Source organism: Rhipicephalus sanguineus, unplaced genomic scaffold, assembly GCF_013339695.2.
Source record: "Rhipicephalus sanguineus isolate Rsan-2018 unplaced genomic scaffold, BIME_Rsan_1.4 Seq450, whole genome shotgun sequence".
Lineage (NCBI taxonomy): Eukaryota > Metazoa > Arthropoda > Arachnida > Ixodida > Ixodidae > Rhipicephalus > Rhipicephalus sanguineus.
In genome coordinates, this window is record NW_023615280.1 from 25,740 (window position 1) to 40,784 (window position 15,045).

General features: G+C 40.5%; 1 long non-coding RNA gene across 1 annotated transcript; it reads right to left on the reverse strand.

Annotated features, from left to right (window-relative positions):
- Positions 1-3,885: 3,885 nt before the first annotated feature.
- On the reverse strand, positions 3,886-5,461 carry LOC125756678 (uncharacterized). Its single transcript, XR_007414680.1, has 3 exons — positions 5,401-5,461; positions 4,405-4,545; positions 3,886-4,018 (listed from the first exon to the last, which is right to left on the reverse strand). It is a non-coding gene; the product is annotated as an uncharacterized LOC125756678 (long non-coding RNA).
- Positions 5,462-15,045: the final 9,584 nt, after the last annotated feature.

Below are 15,045 nucleotides of genomic sequence, written 5' to 3' on the forward strand. Positions count from 1 at the left end.
AGTAACATTGAGAATTCTACGGTATCAATGAAAGGAAGCAAGCATAGTGATAAAACTATTTAGGTGATATAAAGTGACAGTACTAGGCTATATGCTAAAACTACAGCTATGACATGAGCAAGGAATAGTTCTATGGGATAAATTTGCAATGCAAAAGAATGCAGTAAAGATAAGCAAGACAAGTTATTAGCAATTTTAATGACATAGTGAATGTGGCAGAACTCGCTACTTTGAAATGTTACAGTACTCAGGCAAGCTATCCAGCCTGGCACAGGACACTGAAGTTCCATGTGTAACTGTCGATGAAGTTAGAACGACCCTACAGTATATGTCCCGTGGAAAAGCAGCTGGAGAAGATGGTTGTGATTTGACCAAAGATGGTGGGTATATTATATTTAAGAAACTTACAATACTTTATACAGAATGCTTTAAAGCTTTAATGTACCATTGAGCAGGAAAAACTGCCAATATTATACTAAACATTGAGGAGACATAAAATACGTCAAGATATACACCCTTCAGCTTGCCTCAGTACTAGACACAATACTTGAGATAATAATTTAAAGTAGAGAAACACTTGACTAATCAACCTAGAGAGCAACCGGGCTTAAAAAAAGAGTACTCTACAATAGATTACAGCCTGTGATTCATCAAGAATTGAGAAATCTGCCAAGTACAACCAACTCTATATATACAGGCATTCATAGACTACGAAAAGGATTCAATCAGTAGAGAAACAGCAGTTTTGGAGGCATTGCGTCGTCAGCAGAACTTAAGACGTGTGAATACTTTACCCAACATCTATGAAGATTACCACAGCTACCTGCTTCTCAAAAGTGAAAAAAAAAGCACTCGATAAAGTTGTCAGGCAAAGGGACACAATCACTTCAATGTTCTTCGCTACATGCTTAGAAAAAGTATTTAAACGACTAGATTAGGAAGAAATAGCAATAAAGATTAACAGAGAATACCTCAGATCAATTGCAGAAAATGACTGAAGACCTAAACCAAGAAGTAGGCTTGAAGATAAATATGGCAAAGGAATGAGAGTTCACAACAGGCAAGCAGACTAAAATCTGTATGTTTGTCAAGGTCTATCTCCAACAGGGAAGCCTTCTCATGTAAAGGAAATTCACCAAAAAGCAACGATGGGCTGGAGCACATATGACCGTCATTGCCCCATCATGACCAGAACTAACCGCCGTCTCCAAAGCAGAAAGTGTACAACCATTGCTCTTGCCGGTGCAAATATGTGGGACCGAGACTTTGAGGACAGAAGCTTTATAAGGACCATGCGGCATGCGATGAAATGGGAAATGATAGGTGGACATTAAGAGATGGGAAGGAAATAGAGGGGACCAGAGAACGCTAAGAGGTCATTATGGATGGGCACCAACTAGCCCATCAATGCATTGTGTTAAGCACCAGCTGATTTTGCAAAAATACAAATTTTTGAGATTATGACTGACTATATATTTTGTTTACAAAGTAACAAAGAACTAATCATGCGAAGCACCAGGTCCTAGTTTTAATTTTGACAGGAAGCTTTGCATATTCAGAAAGGTTGCTGTAGTGTCATTTGGTTTACCATATTGTACAACAGTAAGGAAAAGCATAATAATTTCATATTTTCTGCATTCTCTTATAAGACCTGCATATAAGTAATGATGTTAGAACACATTAACTGAAAATGTAACTCACCTCATACATTGGAATTGACACTGTCTGTGGAAACCTGAGTTTCAGCCTCTCAGGATGCCTGTAGATGAGTATGATCTTGTTTCCCTGATGAATGCAGTATTGTATCAGTAAATAAAGCTGCAGGAAATACCAGTAAGTGTCAAGCAAGGTAAAAACTTACTGTGATCTGGACATCGGGACTTCTGCTTTGTCTGTCAGTACCATCACTCCTTATTGTATAGTTCAAAAATCCCCCATATGACGTCACCTGTAAAGAGAAATAGCACAAAAATGCAACAGATTAAATGGCTACCATAAGTAGAAATAACTTTAAACGGACACTAAAGAGCAAAACGATTTTTCTCATATTAGTAAAGTACTCTTTCACGATGCCAAAAACACCACGCTTGCTGCAAGAAGACGCTTAGTAAGCGAGAGAACTCGCAAAAAGAAAATGTGGGTGGCGAAGCCACCTAGAAGTTTCCGCACCATTCGCCGTGACATCACATGTTTTGACGGCGCCTACTAGGGACTACGTTGTTCGTAATCGGTAGAAATGAAGTACATTGTCCTCTGAGGGGGTCATAGACTTAACATACGAAGTTTGGGGTAATTTTGTTGAGCCCATGGCACCAAAATGCGATAAATGCACTTTGAAATCCGTGACGTAACACGGGGAGATTTCGGTGCGAAATTTAAAAATGAAACTTTGAACTTGATTTTCTCCTCTATTAACAAACCTATGATGGCGAAATTAACGACATTAGACTTCTCAGAGCACAACTTATCAATCTAAACCAATTCATTGTTCCTCTTTAGTGTCCCTTAAGTAGGCGTGTGCTGTTATTTCAAATTTTGAACATGAATTGAAAAGCCCATGCCATTTAATTCATAATCTATTTGACAATTTCCAAACTGAAGTTGATGGGTATTGTTTCTTTGTGAATATATGATAACAACACTTATTGGTGATGGACAGAATGATAGATGTCAGGACTTTTCTGAATTATTCTTCTGCAGAATAACTGCTGCAGTTGTAGCACAATGGCAGCAGTTCTTCAATGAACACATACAGCACATAGTTCTCACTAGTCAATTCAATTCAATTTTCAATAATTCAATAAGAATGACTTTCCTTTAGGTATAGATCATATACAAAATTTTAAAATTAGTTATTTGACCAGTGTCCCCATGTTTGCACCTAAACAATTTATGGTGCTGCAAGACCACACTTTCTCAGTATATGCAGGTATTTACACTAGGTAACATGCTTAAGAAATACCATTGCCATACAGCTCCAGATGATTAAAAGCAGTTATATTTGTAGCTACAAGTGCCTCAGTTATTATGCAGCTTAAATCTTAATGATATGCATATATTAAGCCCAATCTCTTCTTATATCAAACAGACTCTGCACAAGTTTCATATCTGATGTTGATTAATAACTGTGAAGTTAGTCTATATTTGATTAGATTAGAATTTTGTTGTATTTGTGCAACCGCAATTTTAAAAGAACGCCAACTATCAGTTTACTTTTTCATTGCTGTAAAAAGTACATATGACTGCACATGCTCCGACACAGACACCCCCCCCCCCCCCAGAACAAAAAATCCAACAGAGGCGAATGGCGCAATTATCTGTACTTTAATGCCATAAAAAAAAATCTCTTATCACATATGTATATTGCAAGAAGCTCTACAGTAGTTACTAGCTGTCAGCAGTGCCTCTGTGCATTCTTTTCCCTTTTGTTTTTGTTTTTTCTCTGTAATAAATGCCTACCAATTACCCCAGACTTCAGTTACTTTACAACGACAAAAAGCCCATATTTCTAAAAGGCAGGCGCAACTTTGCTGCTCCACTCATCGCTCACTTGTGATACGTAACTACTGAACAGAGAACTCCTTTTAATGTCAATATGTTTAAAAATACTTCCTCATGTGAATTCATGATGTGGTCGTTGCTAATGTTGCCACTACTGTTCTAATAACGCAACCACGTATGTGATCAGGACAATGGTTACATATGTGGGGTTACATTTGATGAAATATGCAATGAGGAAAGCATACTTGATGAACCTAGCCATGCACAGAAGTGAACTGTTGGCAAGCGTTAGAGACCACAAGTTTCTAGCACCAACTTTTGCACTACCAGCGACTTACCTTATCGCCCAAGAACCTCTGAGGAAGTTGCCAGTAGTAGGACGAGGATGTGCTGCAAAGTCCTGATAAACCAGCTCCTTGCTCCGGGGATCCAGCTTCAGTCCACGGTCAATTGTTGTAGCCCTGTCTAAAGTTGTCAGATGGACACCCTCAGTACTAGTCGAGAACCTTAACACCTCCTGAAAAACAGAGATGGTGTGATGTTGACTGGTCTTCAAGTATGGAATTTTGATTTTTACTTCAAATGACTTCCTAGTTTTTTATAGAAAAACACTGATCTTACTAAGATTCAATGAAGTGAAGAATTGTTATTCTTTCTCTTTCAAAATGCTTCGCTATAGAAAACTGTGTTAAAAAACCACTGTGCTTTACAATATTTCTTTTGCTTGACCATTCATCAATACGTCAAAATATTAACAGTGCCACAAGGCTTATATGAGAGAGCTATAATGTACAAAGCTTACAAGAGATTTAGCTCAAAAAGCAATAACACAAACACTGTGCTGAACATTTTCAGACAATTAGTAGTAAGTAAAACTAACTTGGTGCAAGAAAAAAGGCACACCTGCTCTCTATGGTAGAAGCTACTGGAACAGGACTTGGTGATGCCCATGCAGAAGCATTCCACACAGCCAAGAGGAGAACTTGGGTGAAGGTGGAAGGAGTTTGCTTTGCATTGGTCACATGAAGCTCCGGTCACCAGGGGCTAAGAAAGGACAGATGTAGGACACACAACAATCCCACTGAATATGGCTGAGAATAGAAGCACATCACTCTACAGTTTTGATACATCTAGAGAAGACAAGAAGTACTGACTTCTAACAAAATTTATTAGAAAATTCATGCAAAATATGTACAAGTTGCATTAATCATCAATGTTGAAGCATTGTGGAAGCATATATCAAAATGCCAAGGGAGAGGTGATCTACACCCACACCACAGACTTCTTCAAGCTACCGTTATGTCAAAGATCTTCCTTTTCACCGGACACTGGCCTGCCTACGAGAAAAGATGGGGACCCTGCGTATATGTTCTGGGAACGGGATAATGGGCAAGACCAGACTGCCCCTTGCTGAATCAGACGGCGCGGCCAAAAAGAAGAGAGAAGGAGAGTGGCCAGCGCGGGGAACTCGGCGGCGAGCAGTGACGAGAGACATTTTGTACAACAAAGGACGATAGATCCTCAGCTCCCTAACCCAGTTGTAAATATGTCAAACAAACTCTTGTATCATTTAGAAACCTCAGCGCCATCGAGTTATTGATAGCGAACCTTCTTATAACACGTTACCAATGTGGAGTTGACACAGGCATTTTCGAAGGGACAATTTTATTTTATTTAGTTGGTGAAATAACTACCATCAATGGCCTGTAATGCATTGTGTGAGAAAAAAGTGCATATCCTGGGGTGCCCAGTGGACAAAGCTATATTAGTTTTGCCAGAGGAAGGCACCAAGTGGCCAATATACATAGTTTTTATGGGATTCTTGAGGCGCATGTCGAGCCTGGACCAAAAGGTTGATGCTAAAAATATACTGGCTGGTGATGTGCAACATAAACATACCTTGCACTGACACAGGCGGTTGATGGACTTCGCTGTGGACTTAGGCTGCCAGCTGTATCACACTGTGGTGCACCTTGTGAGAACATAGTTTCCACGAATGTTAGCAGATTCATGCTAATCTATTGCCTCACTTTATGAATACGCAGACAGTGTCACACACATGCAGGTGCTTATAGCTAAGCTTGCTGGCTGCAAAGTAACAATCTACATTTATGGCTAGCAGTACCATAGTCATTCCCCTAAAAATGATCACCATTAGTGCATAATTAGGCTTGTGTGAAAAGTAAATTTTAGGTCCGAAGCGAATTCAAAGCGAATAGTGATTTGGTCGAAGCGAATTTCGAAGCGAATTCAAATAGTTTATATCGTATATTATAAAAAAAGGGAGCATATTTGTCCTGACCCAACTAACCAGCGCAATATTTTAAAGTTGAAGCAAGGCATATGCATATGTCATTCTTTTTCGTTCAAAGGGAAGTGGAAGCAACTTTGAGTAATAGCAGGATTTGACTTTCTGTAGAATGCAAGTGATAACCTGTAAAATATGTTACGTTTTAAAATTTACTATACTTTGAGCATATAGACGGTATAACAAGCTTTTAAACTTAAAAAATTATGAATCGATGTGAGGGTAATACAGTAAAATCTCATTAATTCGAACTCTGTTATTTCCGAATACCGCATAATTAGGATTTCCTTGGCCCCATATTTTGCAATGTAAATTTGAGTAGATAATTTGAAGTGGCGGTCAGTACCGGCCCGGTTAATTCGAAAACTTTGGGTGCCATGTGCCAAATCCTCGATCCCGATTTAGCCGCAAATCCACAGAAACGATGGCCCTTAGGAGCCACAAGGCAGTGCAATGTAGCGCTAATGGGTGACAAGTGAAGCATTCCAGCCTCGCTGCTTACAGCGGAAGAAAAGAACTAAACAAAAGGCGGTCTCGTGGTCAGCTGAAATGTGCGCCTGCGGAAAAGACGTGCTTCACTGCAACACAGCGGTGACACGGGGCAGCATGACGCATGCTTCTCTCAACGTCAGCGCGTCATGGTTTAGCCATTCTTTCTGGGAAAATAGAGAAATTAATGAAGGACGGTCTGATGGAATTCGCGACGTATGCGAACCTCCAAATGGCGGTTGTTCCGGCAATTTGCGCACTTGCACTGCTGGCGGAGTACCTGCCTGAAAACGCTACTTCGAAAACTCAGTTCGAAAACTTCATGATCATCTTTTCCACCCAGAACACATCGCGAATTCCGTCACACTGGTCATTATTTATTTTACCAGAAAGAATGGGCGAATGGTCGCATCATGACGCGCTGACGCTGCGAGGAGCAGGTGACATGCTGCCCGCGGGTCACCATTGTGTTGCAGCGAAGCACATCTTTTCCGCAGGCACGAATTTCAGTTGACCACGAGACCGTTTTTTTTTTCCTCTTTCTCTTTTTTCTTGCGCTGGCAGCAGCGAGGCCTGCCGTTTCCCCGGTTTAGCGGCAAAACTGGGACCAGGTATTGCTGGAAGACATAACCCTTGTAGCCTCAAACTAGCAGGCACAGCAAACGACCACCTCTGATTACTTCCAGTAATTCAAAGTTCCTTGCATCCCGCTTTTTGTATGTTTGGTTAATTCGAAAACCCGCTTAATTAGATTTTCATAGTCCAAGTGACTTTAAATTAACGAGGTTTTACGTATGTTCATTTAAACTTGAAGTGGGGCTCTTCGCGACAGTGCGGATTTTTCCTGGAAAGGTGTATTCACGGTACAGCACTCCTCCACTGCAGTGAAACAACCTTTACAGGGGGTTACATGCGGTTTATTATGTCTATTCGTTCATTTCGAATACTTCGAAATTTCCTAGAATTTAAATTCGTTTCGAAGCGAATTCGAATACTGTAATATTCGTTCGAATATTCGAAGTGCTCGAATATTCGCACAAGCCTATGCATAATGTATTAATACATTTGATGTGAAAATAACCAACATAAGGTTTTAAAGTTAAGACAGATCATGAGCAAGGATCCTTCTGCAAATTTATTTTATGTAGTAATTTGATTTACACTGTTTTCAGCCTGACCTTCAGATATGCAATCTTGGCATTGCAGCATATACTTCTAAAGGAGGTGACCTCTATAATTGAAAGATAGTGTTGACTTTTATTGAAAGAAACAGCCCTTTGACTTGGTGTCATATTCTATCATCAAATAAAATACTAATAGTGACGAAAAGCGTGTAACCAAATGTACAGCATTAACCAAAAGTACAAAGATGAGTAGGATTAATATAATATGTGTGGAAATCATGCATCATACCAGGACACGAGCTAAACAAGTGAAAATACCTACTCAAAACATCAGACAGCAGCAGTCAAGTATGGAGCGAGAAATGTTCATGCAATTGTAAGCTACAACTGAAGCAATATGCAATAAACTAGGAAAAATATAAACAACAATCAAGCCAAGGAAGTATAGGGTTGGTTACTGCAGTAATATGATACAAATGTATGATATAAATAACAACTCCTATACTCTCCTTGGCTTGATTTTCTGTTAGTTCGCATTATCGTTGCATCTAACAAAGAAAAACGAGCCCTTAAATTCCCCTTCTTTCATAGGAAACAGATGGTAATACTAATTAGAACAGATTTTGTAAAGTAGTAGAAAAATATATAAAAATTATGTATTTTCAGCTTTGGTACTATTATCGCAAAAACAAGAAATGTTTTCCCATGTGATGCAATTACAATGTCTATTCGGTGAAAATACCCGTCAGTTATAGTTTATTATGCTGTGGAACTTTCTCTTCTCTAGGGCAGAGTGAACAGTGCGAAAGATTACAATAATGGCATCAACTAAGAGCCATTTATCATCATCACTAATCTAACACTGATGCATGAAACAAAGAAAAAAAGTGGGGGGCAGGCAAGCAGAGGGTGCGCCAGACCAGCGTGCCATTAAGGTGCACAGCACCCTCACATGCTCAAGGTTAGTAAGCGGGAATCCACACACCACAATTGCTCTCATCAGACATGTCTATGCAGTCTGCCTTGCCGTCGCACCTTTTGCGAACACTGAGGCAAGTTCATCAGGACATCTGAATTGGTATAACCACATGCTAGGAGTGAGAACAGCAAGAATCAGTGAGATGAAAAGCATGGCAGGAAGAAAACCCACAGGACACGAGAGAAGCAAAGAACCCGTTTAGTCGCCTTAGGTTACAATGAGCCATTGAGGTACTGGTAAAGCACCAAGGGATACTTATTTAGTACTGTAAGCCAGGACCACTACGAATAAATTTCTTATTAAGAAGAATATGGCACACAACCTAAAGTTGGAATGTAGGCATTAAATTGTATTAAAAAATATTATCGCTTTTCAAAGCAAGTGGGGAACTACAGCTTAGAAGGTGTCATTAAAATGTTAGCTTGATGAAGCACTGAGAAAAAAAGTGGCATGATGACTGAGTGTTACTGCATAGTTTACAACGCCTCCATTAGCTATCTCTATGTTCGGTTTACAGAAAGATCACAAAAGAACAGTGTCTACCCACAAGTTTGCTCATATTTTAGAAGCCATGTCAAAACTGGTGCTACCACCACCCATTGCTTAACTCTAAATAGCATCTAACAGTATAAACTTCTCTCTTGCATTAAAAATTTTTAATGAACACCTATAGCCTGCCATGTTTTTTTTTTTGCAATCCAATTCACTTCCAGGTGAACACAACAGGTTCCTAAACTAGTTGGACCCCATACGCAGGCTAGTTGGGGTCCACTGAAAGAGAATATTTTTTGTTATTGAGGCTTTGCCTATTTTTAAAAAGATTTTTGAACTCTAATTTTCATCCTCAACAACAATGGGGCACTGATGCGGGAGCCTGTCAAACCAGAACTAATGCTTGCAATGAAGCAAGAAGATGAACATGCAGCCCTAATCCACAAATACTGTTTCTGTTCGACAAATCAAACAAAAGATGGCTATTGCATACGTGCATTTTTATCCAGTATGCTTGTATACATTTCATCAGTCTCTGGATCTTTATTTCTGCGAATGGTTGCATTGCTTAGATAAGGAAAGCATTGCAACATCAGGTCTACACTTACATGCACAACAGCAGGCTGAAGAGGATGGGCGGGGCCTGCACATGCTTCATTTTTTTCACTCTGAAAAAACTTCAGCAAAAGAATGCAGACTTGTCAATTCTGTTCAACCTTCTTCGTGCATAGGAAGCATACAGATAGAGTATGCCACCTGTACCACCGAATCAGTCTACGAGATACTGCTCAGCTGTCTAGTGGCAGGTCCTACATCCAACAAACAAGCCATTGTGTCAACAGCAGGCAGGCTAGCTGTTTAAAATAACAAGTAGGCAGCAACCTGGCATCTCATTCATTCATTCATATTCATTGAATCTTATTACACTGTCAGTCGAATTGGGGCTATTACAGGAGACTGCACTGCACAGCACGGCAAAGATTGTGGGTGCTTTCCTGATCTCGGCAACACAACCATTCTACAGAAATATGGGATCCAGAGAATGCATGAAATGTATAAAGCATACTGGATAACAAAAGATGGCTTTGTCGGATAACAAAGGATCGTTGTAACACAACTATATCATGAAAGCGTATAGAAGGCGAGGATGTGTGAAATATGCAATGTGTACAAAAATATAACTAAGATGGCATCCATCAGTGCACTTTCAATTAGCCCATCTAACAGTGACATTAATATAGAATCATATGAAATTGCCTGTTTAATACGGCAAAACATTAATTCAGATCAACACAATGCAGTTCACCTTCTTGCTTCGTATCGTATTTTCGTGCTTGTTTTGACCCGTTACTCATAAATGAAAAAAGCTTTTTAATCGTACCTCAGCAAGACAAATAATAAAATACTGTTTTGCTTCATACATGTAACAGCAGAACGGGGGAAATTTTATTGAAAGAGAGCGCGAAGTGTGCAATTTTTCTAGACATGTTGCTCACTGCAATGTGTTGATTAACTTGTGCACTGACTACTCAGTGATTATTTCATGTGTGCAAGCACCTCGAACAATTTTTGAAATGTGGTCACCACTAAAATATACAATTTCTTCTATGTCTAAGCATACTCCCAGAATTTGAGGCCAGATTATGGCTGCTACGCATGATTCTCAATTGCAGGATGTGCAAAAAATTTGAGAAAGTGGTACTTATGATGTTGATATTCTGAAACTGGAATGCAAAGGTCCGCACATAGACTAAGACCACATGAAGAAATGGTTTAACATAACTCTCACACGTCCAGCTTTTATTCACTAAATATTCTGCCAGACACTGTATTAGGCAAATGAATGCACGAATGAATCAGCAATTACAACCAGCTCGAATTAAGAAATAATATCAAAAAGTGTCATAGCGCTAACAGACACAGACAAGGAAGACACTATGAGATGAGCGCTGACTTTCAAGTGAATGTTTATTGTCAGAAGCAACAGTATCAGTAGATCCGTACACAGAAGAAGGCCCAATCACTGCAGATGAAAACCTGTCGCATCCAGAAGGCGAATTCATTTGCAATCAGCGCCACCGAAGGGCAGCTGACACAGCTATTACCAGCCCTCGCTATTAAAGGGGCCTTGCAACACTTTTTTCAAGTAGCCATGGAATGGTTCATTAAAGGAGCGTATTTCCTCACCCAATCGACCCAGCGAAAATTTTAGAATCCATCCGTAGAAGCAGAGTTACAAAGATTTTTCGCACACTGTAATGCTTTCTCTCTTCTCTCGTCCTGAATAAAGCGCTGGAAGCTAAGCAGGGAGGGGTGGCACGGGGGAAGAAGGTACGTCACGTGCACCTCGTGACCTTGAGCACTTTTTCCTTATTTCTTCAAATGCACGGCGTACTTTCAGTGCAATCGCGCATGTGCGCGGGCAAGTGGCGGCTTCCCGCGGCGGCCGCAGTAACTACCGAGCGCACCATGTTCAAATCAGCCAATGGCGTGTCCAGTGGCAGTGACGCCATAAGCATCATTTTTGTCGAGAGAGAGGAAGCGCTTTTAGCTGACTTTGAGAATTTATTGTAAATCCCAGGCCGCGTGCTGCACTATGATGTTTGGCTCGCGTGTTCTCGGGTGCCTCGACTACCTATCGGCAGTGTTTTCTGACCATGCTGAAAAAAGTGTTGCAGGGCCCCTTTAAGGTAGCTTCAACTGTCCCTCACGTTTTTATCGGCATTTCTATACACACCAGTGCACTCTTTTAACAAAGCTTCGCATCCAGAATGCTTATAATGTACAGGCACGTGACCAGCCCAATATCGGCCCAACTTCTGCTTATGTTGTCTTAGCCTATCGTTCAGGCATCTCCCCAACACCCCAATGTAAACTTTCCGCAAGAAAATGGGAAACGATACACTGCATTGTTTATGCATAGAACAAATGGAGACTGATGCTTTTTATACATCCGTTTCTTAGTTAATGTCTCTTAGCTAACGTGGTCTGTGGCCTTGTAAATGCTAATTAGTTTCTGTGGAACGTAAAATAGCACACCTACCTTTACCTTCCGTCCAATTTTCTTTAAAGCAAGTGCCACATTGTGCATGTACGGCACGACAATGTTGTTTATTCCATCAGAACTTCTCGCACATGCACCATTCTGTCTAACTTTTTAAGCGCTTTCTGTCACTGCCACTTTCCCCCACTGTGTCTTCCTTGTCTGTGTCTGCTAGTGCTATGACACTTTTTGATGCATTTGACCAACTAGCCCAGAAAGCCACATTCACAAGAAATAATTAGTCCATACAGATGAAAAATTACTTACCACAGTTCTGCTCATCAGTGTAACGTACAGTCATAATGACCATCACACCTTCTCCTGTAATCTATGCATGACCCATCACCACACTGAAACTGGCCAGGTTCACATTCTGAAAAAAAAAGAAGCAGATTACCACATTGTGATAAAATGTTCCCGATTTTGAACACCACAGAGATGAGTCAGAGGCTATTTTGTTATACAAGCTTGTAGTCCAAGAACACAGAAAGGCAAGAAAAAATTCACAGAGGACAGTGCATGTAGAATAACTTTGCATCAATTGAAGGTCACGTGGGACTGCTGCTCAAAGTATCAAGCTCTCCTTATCATGTGTAATGGGAAGGAGAGGAGCAACGACTCAGAATTTGCATTTGGTGTCAACATGAAGACACTGATTCATCGCACTGCCTTTTCTTTTTACAGCGAAGTCTACGCTGCAGCATTCCTTTGCCATGTGGAGTTCTAAGAGCCTGCATAACATACAACACTTTTCTTGGAAATTCACATATCAACTGTCTTGAGAAATATAGAAATTATATGAAATATAGAACCTGGAGGAGAAGAGGTGCGTCACACTTGCTTTAGCCTACAGCTGTCTTGCTTATGGGCAGTATAGTCAATGACAAGTGAAACGCTGCCAAGACATGTGACATCTCAAACACAATACACTGCACAGCTGAAATGAGGCTAAAAACACAGTAAATTACAACACCTAGCATGTACTTTGCTGTGTATGGAAAGCAGTCCAATTTCTGTTCAGAAAACAAATCTACACAGGGAGTAGACAAATAAAAAAGTTAACTAAAAAATTTGGCAGAGGGCTGGTTAGGTAATATACCAATGTTTGCATACCAGTTCTTGTGTGTGAAAATACCTATATGAAAGCACCTGATTGAAGTAAATACACAAACACAGGAAACCGAGTGCAATTCATTAGCTGTTTATTATTCAAAAACTAGAGAATGTAGTATATGTGGCATATTAACTTTCATGGTGCATATCGAGAAGACCGCAACCTGGATAATACACTTTGCAGCAACTTTTTTCAGTCTGTGTCGCATTATATGCACGCAAGACATGGTGACTAAAGGTTCTTCCATTTTCGGACATTGCTCACTAAGAAGAAGGAAGGGGCTAGCTTTCGTCACCATGCCTTACATGTACACGATCTTACACTCGATAAAAATGTTGCTGCAAACAGGGTGTCACACAGCGTTGCACCTGTCTGGTTTTTTAGATAGCAGGCCGGTTACCAGTTCGCATCGGTCGCCATTGGCCGTTTTTTTTTGTCATATTATCGTGATTATTTATTTTTTAGGGGTATTTTATAAGCATCAGTTCAACAAATACGATGGTAAATATTTATAGTCGCTCACCAAAACTCTTATGCTAGTCGACCACTTTCTAGGATCCCTTCAAATGTAGCGATCATTGGAATAGAGCATATTATTGTGCATGTATGGTACTATAGACGTCAAATGAAACACGAACAGCAGCAAGCCATCGCAATGGTATAGTGCGCGTCATCCAGTTATCATGGAGAGGCACGTGCATCCGCTTCGGCAGCTCTGCACATATGCGGCTTGTCCATCATGATGATGGTGGGCACGCCTATACCATTGCGAAGGCTTGCCGCTGTTCGCGTTTCATTTGACGCCAACAGTACATGAATATCCAACATTTTTGTGGCTATGCACTCGATACATTTGTTTGTGCCTATAATTCCACTTGCCTGTTGGATTCAGATGCAAGGAGAAGCTTTTTATGGACGAAATATTGTGGTTCCTTTTCAGTGCAGCACATTCAGAGCAATAATAATAATAATTGTTGGGGTTTAGCGTCCCAAAACCACGATATGATTATGAGAGACACCGTAGTAGAGGGCTTCGAAATTTCGACCGCCTGGGGTTCTTTAGCATGCACCTAAATCTAAGTATACGGGCCTCAAGTATTTTTGCCTCCATCGAAAATGCGGCCACTGCGGCCGAGATTCGATCCAATAAGCGAAGTGTCATTATAATCGAGGAGATTTTTACGCCAGCAATTTGAGCAGTTGTTAGCTCAGTGTGCGTTTTTGTTTGAGCATTAGGTTTATTTGGCTCAAGGAAAGCAATGGCACATTATAAACGACACTGCATGCCGAAGATTTCACATAGCGACTAATGTTCAATGTTAATTCAATCTCCTGTTAACCGATCCCCCCATGAAGGGCCGGTTTTTTTTTTGGGGGGGGGGGGGGGGGAGGTGGCAACTCTGGGTGTCAAACTAAAAGAAATATATGTGTTCATTTCAGGTTCGGGTTCGATGCGCTCCATTTCCTCCTGTTCCCTTCCTGCATGCAGAAATAAAAGTATAACCCTTCTTGAACCAGTCTGCCACACTGAAACAGTTCACTAATGGTTTGGCACAGTCAACTTTATCTTTGACACATTGCACAGTGATATTAACATGTGCTGAGCAAAAACACTCCAGGCAGCACTGCTCATGTGACTGCACTTGTAACTCTAACCAGGAGCGTATTTTGTAATTTTCATTTAATCATGTGTTTTGCTGAGCACATAGAACATCTGCAAGTCAGAAGGGAGACGTTTGGGCGTGTTGGTGTTCATCGTTCATCAGCAACCCACAGCGCAATAAAGAACCTTTGTTGATAGTGAGCGCTTGTCCTGGTCACTTCCTTGTCCCCCGTTCTTATTGTGCTATGGTTGCTGATGAACATTTGCGAGTATTGCCAGTAGTAGTAGAAAAAATCAACCCATTGGTCATCTTGTCCCTTTTGCACAAGCTATAGTAAGAAAAAGTTAACGTTGTTCACGTATCAAGAATAGATGAAGTGGTCATACCTTTA